This window comes from Artibeus jamaicensis, unplaced genomic scaffold (assembly GCF_021234435.1).
Source record: "Artibeus jamaicensis isolate MK-2021 breed Jamaican fruit bat unplaced genomic scaffold, CSHL_Jam_final scaffold_461, whole genome shotgun sequence".
NCBI lineage: Eukaryota > Metazoa > Chordata > Mammalia > Chiroptera > Phyllostomidae > Artibeus > Artibeus jamaicensis.
In genome coordinates this window covers 6,204,683-6,214,416 of record NW_026522045.1, presented here as the reverse complement: position 1 = coordinate 6,214,416, position 9,734 = coordinate 6,204,683, and the positions used below count along the sequence as shown (strand labels likewise).

Here is a 9,734-nt window from a genome sequence, read left to right as displayed (position 1 = left end):
CATTGTTGTTAGAAAGCAGGTCTCTTCATCAGATGTGATGTTTCCTGGGAATCCTTGGACAGTGAATCAACAACATTGTATGCTGTTAGAGGTCATGGCTGAGGCACTGCAGGCAAACCTGAAGTATGTGTACATTCCTCTCAAAAGATTGACCTTATCAGGGTGAAAAGGCCCAATCTATTCAACTAGTCCCCATGTTTGGAGCTCAGCACTAGTTTCTGTTGCTGAAAGGTTGACAAGTTAACACTTGCAGAGTTATATCCACTTAGCTAAGTCAAGGCTCATAGTGTTAGGGGCAGACATAGCCTCCATCTCTCCCACATGGCCCCATTGTACATGTTCCTATCAATATGGATAAACACAGATATAAAAATTTATCATCCCAAGACATTGTATAAACCCCTTCTAACCAGTCATGCTTCCAATAAAATTATCCTTTTCCTTGGATTGAAACCAATGCCACATACTTCCTGATGGGGCTTGCCACCATGAAGTGATTTAAGATAGCTTACAGGAATGAAATACCTCTAATATCAGCATAAAAACATAATTAGAAGAATCAAGAGGCTGTTGAGTACAAGCTTTGATAGTTCCTTGTTCATCCTAGAGCTCTCTGTCCTATAATGAGGCAGTAGCCACTAAACCTTATAAATGACACCATGTGCATATGTTAGTGGAGTCTTGGCTTTCTACATATCCCAAAGACATCTCTTAGGTAAAATTTATGTGCATATTACTCATATTCCAAAGATAATTACAAATATTTTAAGCCAAACTGATGAGTAATTTCAGCTGCTTAAGATTCACGAGATAGTTTGGGACAAGAAAATTTTATAGTTCCCTGGTCTGACTTCTCATTTGTCCTTCCATGTTGATGTTAGGCATCCTGTCTCAAATATATTTGCATTAGAATTAGGCATTTCCCAGTGGATATTGTCACCAAGACTGAAACCTCCAAGAACTGTTCTAAACATTGAAATTTATCCTCTACTTCCTTCTATCTTTCTCTAACTCATGTGTATCCATTCCTTTTTTTCTACAGACAACATAATGAGCTTCATGAAGAACTGTGACAGAGATCTTAAAATTTTCCTAACAATGTTCTATGGTGATTGTAGTGGTTATAGGTCTAAATGCATTTATCCAAATTTACCAAATTATAGACTAAAAATACATGTATTATATGAAATATAAATTATAGCTTAGTAAAGCTGATTATTAAAAGAATTTGCATCCCTTCCAGAATCTAGGGCTGTGCTCTGCTCTTATGTGTCTTTTTGTTAAAATATTCTGTTAAGCTTATAAAATTGTTTTTTTTTAATTTCTGTTTGTTTTGTTTCTGCCATAACTAAAAACATTCCTAGGAGCTCCAGACTTGAGTATCCAAACTCACGGCCCAACCAAGATTTTTCATAGGCTCCTCAAATAAACAAACAACAACAAAAAGAACCGTTAATTTCTTTTTTTATATATATTATGCTGTTACAGTTGTTTTATTCCCCCCCTTCATTCCCCTCCACCCTACGCCCCCATCCCCACCATTACCCCCCTTTAGTTTATGATCATGTGTCAAGTTCTTGACCTGTGTCAAGTTCTTTGGATTCTATATTTCCCATACTATTCTTGCCCTCCCCATCTATTTTCTATCTACTGTCTATGCTACTTATTTTCTGTACCTTCTCCCCCCTTCTCCTCCTCCCACTCCCCTGTTGCTAACCCTCCTTGAGATCTTCATTTCTATGTTTCCACTCCTGATCTAGCTGTCCTTTTAGTTTGCTTTTGTTTTAGGTGTGGTTGTTAATAACTGTGAGTTTGTTGTCCTTTCACTGTTCATGTTTCTTTAACTTCTTTTTCTTAGATAAGTCCCTTTAGCATTTCATATAATAAGGGCTTGGTGATGATGAACTCCTTGAATTTGATCTTATCTGAGAAGCACTTGATCTGTCCTTCCATTCTAAATGAAAGCTTTGCTGGATAGAGCAATCTTGGTTGTAGGTCTTTGGATTTCATGACTTGGAATACCTCTTTCCAGCCCCTTCTTGCCTGTAAGGTCTCTTTTGAGAAATCAGCTGACAGTCTGATGGGGACTCCTTTGTAGGTGACTGTCCCCTTAGCTCTTGCTGCTTCTAGGATTTTCTCCTTCATTTTAACCTTGGCTAATGTAATGATGATGTGCCTTGGTGTGTTTCTTCTTGGGTCCAACTTCTTTGGTACTCTCTGAGCTTCCTGGATTTCCTGGAAGTCTATTTCCTTTGCCAGATTGGGGAAATTCTTCTTTATTATTTGTTCAAATAAGTTTTCCACCGGTGGCTGTGCCTTTCCCCCTTCTGGTACCCCTATAATTCGGATGTTGGAGCGTTTAAAGATGTCCTGGAGGTTCCTAAGACTCTCCTCATTTTTTTTTGAATTCTTGCTTCTTGACTCTTTTCTGTTTGGCCATTATTTGCTTTCTTCTGGTCCACTCCATTGATTTGAGTCCCAGTTTCCTCTTCATCGCTATTGGTTTCCTGTGTAATTCCATTCATTTCAATTAGTTTCGCCTTCATATGTTTGTCTAATTTGTGGCTATAATCAACCAGTTCTGTGAGGATCCTAATCACCAGTGTTTTAAACTGTGCGTTTGAGAATTTTGCTATTTCTTCATTGCTTAGATTTATAGGCTCTGGGGCTTTGAGATCTTCTTGAGCCATTTTTGGTCTGTTTGCCCCGTTAAGTATGAGGAGCGGAGCTTTGGACTCCCAGGTCACTGGGTTATGACGCTGTATGTGGAGGTGGGGTCAGAGCGGGGAAATGGCGGTCCCCTCTGCTGTTTCTCCCAGCTGGGTGAAGAGTAGAGCCTTAGGTTGTTCACAGGGGCAGGGCCACCGCTTGCTGCTGGGGCTGCTGGCTCTGGTCCAATCACCCACTCCCTTGCTTGTCTATTCACACAGGAATGTGTGACCACAGTCAACCCGCAGCCCTGCTCCCTCGCTGTTTCTCCGTGATTGCTTGCTGAGTTGCCCACCAGGTCCAACTCTGTGCCTCGATTCTGCTCTCCTGAGTCTGTCTGATGGAGTTTTCCTGTGCTACCCTGCTCTGCCAGCTGCTGGTTTTGCCCCTCTTACCAGTCAGGCTGAAGAATTTGTTGTTATCAGACTTCCGAAAAGTTCAATTTTCTGTGTTCTGGCTGTGTTTTCTGTTGCTATTATTAGTTTTCTCTAAACTTGGTTGTGTGAGGAAGCACGGCATCTCCACCTATGCCTCCATCTTGGCGGAAGTCCTAGATTGCCTTTTTAAATTTAATTATTGTTCAAGTACAATTTTCTGTCTTTTACACCCATCCCAGCCCACTCACCCAGTGCTCTCCACCTCCCTTCCATTTGCACCCCCCTTAGTTGTTGTCCATGTCTCCTTTATACTTGTTCCTGTAAATCCTTCCCCTTTTTCCCCTGAAATTCCCTCTCCTCTCCCCTCTGGTCACTGTCCCCCTGTTCTCTATTTCAGTTTCTTTGTTTTTATTTTGTTTGCTTGTTAATTTTGTTGTTAAGCTTCCTGTTAAAGGCGAGTACATATGGTATTTGTCTTTCACCACCTGGCTTGTTTCACTCAGCATAATGCTTTCCAGTTAGACTGCTTTTTTTAAAGAGACAACTGTCTTATTTTCTGCTTTTATCTTTAGTGCATAGGTTCTCAGTCTTGGCTCTTGGCTGTAGTCTTGAATTATTTGAGATTTTAAAGTACAGCTCAGAATCTAGTCCAAACCAATTGGATCAGACTCATTAGAAGAGAGACCTAGGGATCATGACATTGTAAAAGCTTTCACAGTGATTCTGATGTACATGTGAATTGAGAACAATTGGGTTTAAATTGTGACTAAAACGTCTGTGGTTTATTTTCTCTGCACAGCTTCTGATTGACTATGTGACCCTAACCAAGTCATTTCATTTATTGAGATTACACACAGTTTGTCCAGAAAGTATCTATCAATGTACTATGAAAAATAGAGACATTTATTGAAGAAGATACAAGACACAAGAAACATTATATATAAAACAATGACACCTTAGTCCCCTTCAAAGTAGGCACCTTGGAACGTAGGGGTAAATGGAGGCAGTATGGCTTCCTCATCCAGGTGTCTGGGTAACTAAGGGAAGCAGTTTCCTATAACCTTGACAATGGGCCTGATAAGTAGTGTTCTCATAGCCTTGATACTGGGTCTGATAAACTGTGCCCCATAGCCTTGAGGGAGCTCGCATGCATCGTATAAAGCTCTGTTGTATAAAATCTGTTGGCATCCTTCCAGCTTTGTTGGCCTCTAGTACTTAAGCAGGTAGGAACTCCCTGCTGGTGACACAACATGTGCCATGCTGCAGAGCAAGGGACACACTGAGTGCCATGCAGAGGAGACAGGTGACATACAAAGACTGGCAGAAACATGAAGGGGGACACGCAGCTTGCAGAGTGCATGGCTCGCCCACCAGTGAATAAAGACATGTCAAGCATCCCCACAGCTCTGCACATTTCCTTCCATCTGCCTGAATATGGTGAACCTGTAAGGCCTTGAATGGTCTTAACACAGGACCTCACATGACCTCACGCAGTTCTCCCAGCATCTGTTCCATTGTTTAAACCACTCTGCAATATCTGTTTTTGGAATCTCCACCAGCTGCCTTATCCTATTTTCCTGAATCTCATTGACAGTCTGAAATCTCTTCTCTTTCAAAGGTGATTTTAGTGTTGGCAAAATCTAGAAGTTGCAAGGCACCAATTCTGGGCTGTAGGGAAATTGAGTCACCTAGGTGATTTGACATTTTGCAAAAAACTGCATGAGACATGATGCATGAGCAGGCACGTTGTTGTGATGAAGCTGCCAATCACCATTTGCCTGCCATGACCAGCACAGAGTGGAGGTCCCCGAGTGGGGGCAATGGGAGATTAAGAAAGACAAAACACAACAGTTTAAGGAAAAGCAGGGGCCAGGTGGGACATTGTCTTCTGATGGAGAGACAATGACCCTGAACATGGTCTCCATGTTTATTTTATAGGGGTTAGTTAGATAGAACTCAAGGACATTTTGCAAACTTAGGGAGATGCTGCAGGCACAGATGGTTCCAGTTCCCAGGCTATTTAAATGATACATATTTCTTCTGCAAAAGTTACAGTTGCATTCAGCTGAAGCTTTCGGTTATCTGTTCCCTTCTCAATCCCCGTGGGGTCTGGCTGTTGTCACTGCTGGCTTGGATCTGCTTTGCAGATGCAAGCAGTCAAATGCGGCCTTACTAAGTACTCAACCTTAGCTTTGACACTAGCCTTCACTGTCCTCCACAGTTGTCCATAGTTTCAGCCTTCTGAATGATCTGAATATTTTCCACTGAGGAATGTTCAAGCTTAACACAAAATGTGATGCATATTTGTTGCTCTACTGACTCAGTAAGTGTGAGTGTGACAACCACACAGTATACATCTTCACTCAGTGGTGTCTACCTTCCCCACTGACTAGTACAATGCAAGCAAGCATCATTGTTCACACATTCCAGTCCACTTTCCTTGGCTGCCGGATTACATCAATGTCACACAAACCATTCTCATTACATTAACAATGGTGGACTTTTTCCAGACAAATCTTGTATGTCTTAATAAAATGTATTTCCACAATTGAAGACCATTTAATGCCTTTCACTCTCTCATTCCAATGTGAATAATAGATAAACAATAAAATGAATAGATATCACATTTGTCTTCCCCATTTATGCCTCATTTTGGAGAGTCTGTCTTTGGCATTTTGAGGTTTATTAAGTAACTAAGGAGTGTTTATCTGCTTATCTCAGGGAAGGTGAAAATAGGGATAAATACTCATTTGCTACAGAGCCTACCACTCACTATTAGTATCGATTTACTATGACTGCTGTCAGAATATTATCACAACTGAAATTTATTTTCTCATAGTTCTGGAGACCAGAAATCAGAAATCAACACGTGAGCAGGCCCATGCTCCCACTGGAAGTTCTACGAAGACTATGTTCAGCAGTGCAACCCCTATCAAAGCTACAATAACAAACAGTGTGTTACTATAATAAAGATAGATAGATAGACTAATGGAATATTATAAACAGCCCAGAAATAAAATCACAGACATATGGTGCAATGATTTTCAGCAAGGGTATCAAGACCATTCAATAGGGAAAGCACAGTCTTTTCAACAAATAAGGCTAGGGAAATTGGATATCTGCATGCAGAAGAATGAGGTTGGAGCTTACCTTACATCATATTAAAAAATCTCAAAATGGATAAAAATCTAAACCTAGGAGCTAAAACTATAAAAGTCTTAGAAATAAACATAGGGAGAAAGCTTCAAAAGATTGGATTTCAACCCTGGCTGGTGTAGCTCAGTGGATTGAGCGCGGGCCTGCGAACCAGACAATCGCAGTTCAATTCCCAGTTAGGGCACATTCCTGGGTTGCAGGCTGGTTCCCTGCAGGCCAGTTCCCAGCAGGGGATGCACGAAAGGCAACCATACATTGATGTTTCTCTCCCTCTCTCCTTCCCTTTCCCTCTAAAGATAAATAAATAAAATATTTTTAAAAAAGATTGGATTTCTTCCTTTTGGAAGGGGAATGTGTATCTTATGCTTATCTCACTATTGTACTTGGAAGAACACAATTTATTTTCTCAGGCTCACAACTGGAAAGGAGTTTTGCCTTGGGATGTTTCAGACTTGATTCAGACAATATTTAGACAAGACTTTGGAGTTGCAGTTAATACTGGAATGGGTTAACACCTTGGCAGCTTTTGGGGATGGAATGAATGTATTTTTTTATGTGAGAAAAACATGAATATTAGGGGGTCCCAGGAATTCCCCACTCAAGGTGGCAGCACAGCTTCCTGGCAGGTACAACAACTGGACTCAAGTCAGATAGAGCTGGTCTTGAAAGAGGGCTGTGGGGCTCAGTTGTTGAGTACCCTTAGGGGAGTTGGGAACCCTCTATGTTATCAGCTGTCATACCTGGTGAAGATCAGGCATCTCACAGGGAAGCTGGGCAAGGAACTGAGATGCACAGGTAAATAAAACACTTTTGGTCAGGAAGCCTCCCCTTCCTGCTCTTTTTGTGGCTCAGGTAAGATGAAGAGAGGGTTGCTGCAGGGGCCAAGCTGTATGCATGGGGCACTCACCTCACATTACCCTTCATGTACCCACGTGAGCTTCAATCTCCGCACCCACCTACAGTCCAGTCCCAGTGCCATCTGCTCCAGCTGCAGGTGTGGTACCATATTCCTGAGCTTTCCCGACATCGGATGATGGGCGAGGCTGCTCAGAGAGCCCGAGGAGGCACAGGCCTGGCAAGTTCCCCACAGGTCAGTGTGAGGGTGAGTGCTGCCGGTGGCACAGGCAGGGCTGGGGGAGTGGGGGGAAGTGAAGGAGTCTGGGAGATGCAGAAGGATGCGGACTCATTGTGGGCATGGGTCAGTGGTGATGACCCAGTTACAGACTCCACAATCTCCTGGATGCTCTACCTCTGGGTCTTCCATTTATTATCTAGCCTGAAATGAGGGGACACCCCCACAGTGCAACAGTGAAGCATAGACATAGTCTGGAAATACATCCACACACACCCCATGCCCATGGGATAATATTTACCTTCGGGAAAAGGGGATGGGGACGGGTTAACTGCAAAGGGAGTGGGACAGGTTAACTGCAAGGGCGGGGGTGGGATACAGAGACCCAATTTGGAAAGCATCCCTGCTCTGGTGCCACAGGCTTGAAAATAGATATGGCGAATGGGATGAGGGGCAGGCAGGCAATGGAAACATTTGGTGTGGAACACCCAGGTTCAGGAAAGGGAAATAAGTCCACTGGGCACTCAGCTACTGCCCCTATCTCCTGTCTGCAGGTATTCCTGTCTGACTCCAGCACTTTGTAAGGCTAGAAAAGAAATAAGCTGTCCAGAATCTCAGCAGGTCAGTGAAAACAGGAAGGGCACTGGACACGGACTTGGGGGTGATAGTGGATGGTGCTGGTTGGGCAGAAATTTAGGGCTTCGCTGCCCATCCTACCTCCACATATAATATACACACACCCTGCCATTCTGAAGGTTGGAACAGAAGATGGAAGGGCCTGCAAGAGAAATAAGTGGTTGGCTCATGGATGTGAGAGGAACAGAGGGAGAAAGTGTGGCAGGAGGCTGGGCAGGGAACCTTGACCACAGGCTAGATTCCAGTACTATCTGAGCCTGCACTTCACCCTGAACCTTCAGTCTCCCTTGTCTCCTTTTTCTCTCCTCTCCCCCACCCAACTCTGACCAACTTCCCAGGACAGGCAATAAAGGAGACATCTCAATGTGGAAAAACTCTACAATGAAAACGAAGGGTTGCCCTGGCTGGTGTGGCTCAGTGTTTGAGTGCCAGCCTATGAATCAAAGGGTCACTGGTTTGATTTCCAGGCTAGGGCACATGCCTTGTTTGTGGGCCAGGTTCCCAACTGGGGGGTTCTTAAGAGGCAACCGCACATTGATGTTTCTTTCCCTCTCTTTCTCTCTCCCTTACCCTTTCTAAAAAATAAAATAAAATCTTTTTTAAAAAAGAAAATGAAGGAAAGCTGGAAAATGAGGGAAAGTGAGAAGATGAAGAAAAGTCAGATGAGGAATAAAAGTCAGAAGTGGAGAGGAAGCCAAGGCACAAGGGAAGTGCCAGGATAAGGGACAGCCAGATGATGAGGGAGAGCCAGATGATGAGGAGAAATGATAAAAGCAGGGCAAGTCTGAAGGTGAGAGAAAAACACATGGAGAGGGCAAGCCAGAATCACAAGCCAAGCCAGAGAGCCAGCCATGGGCTATTGAAAAGTGCCCAGCTGAATATTATATTCCCCAGAAAGCAAAGAGAAAAACAGACAGGGGAATGGATGATTCTCCCAAGGACTATCAAGAGGACTTGCAAGAAAGCACTTGGGTAGTGAGGAGATGATGATAGAATGTGGAGATGTGTCAAGGGCCCAGGAAGAGCCAAGAAAAAAAAAGAAAGAAAATGAGTGATTTTCATTGAATGCGAAGAGATGTACAGGATCCATTCATCTCAAGGGCTAATAGGGTGTTAGGGGAGCAAGGGGCAGTGGAAGGGGCCAGAAGGGCTTATGTAATATCCTATATCATTAATGCCCTTGGACATCAATTCTGATTTCTTTGATGAGAATATTCCACCCCTGCCTTTCCTGGTGGTCATTTGCCAGGCAATGTGCTCTAACCTTCAGCTGATACCTTGCTTTAGGTGTCACCCTTTTTACCAGCAGCCTTTTGATCCAACTATGCAATGCTCTCAGTTTCAGTAGGGGATTTTTACCCACGTGCATGGAAGAGATGTTCATGGTACTTTGTTAAACAATAAAAAAATATGTGGTTTTCAGAACCACATATACAATGTCAGCTCATTGTTATAAAAATATTATTGGTTGCATAATGCATTTGTGCACAGAGGAAACTCTGAAAGTGTGTACACTAAAAAGCAAGCAATGGCTTTTCCTGCATGGTAGCCAAAAAGAGGTCTTGCCTGTACTAAAAAATGAGTCCACCTGATGTTTAAGTACCTCCATGCCATTCTTCTGAAGGCATGTTTATCGCCATGTCACTTCCTAGTTGTAAACATGTCAGGGAGCACTGATGTCCCTTCTTCTGGGTCCTTCATTGTCCTATGGCTCCACCTGTGGTCCCTTTGCTTTGATCACTAATCTCCACTTTTTCCTAAAGGATATACACATTATGTTTGTC

At 43.0% G+C, this 9,734-nt stretch overlaps 1 pseudogene; it reads left to right on the top strand.

Moving 5' to 3' along the window:
• Nucleotides 1-7,164: 7,164 nt before the first annotated feature.
• On the top strand, nt 7,165-9,125 carry LOC119046094 (transcription elongation factor A protein-like 3; annotated as a pseudogene).
• The last annotated feature ends 609 nt before the right edge of the window (nt 9,126-9,734 follow it).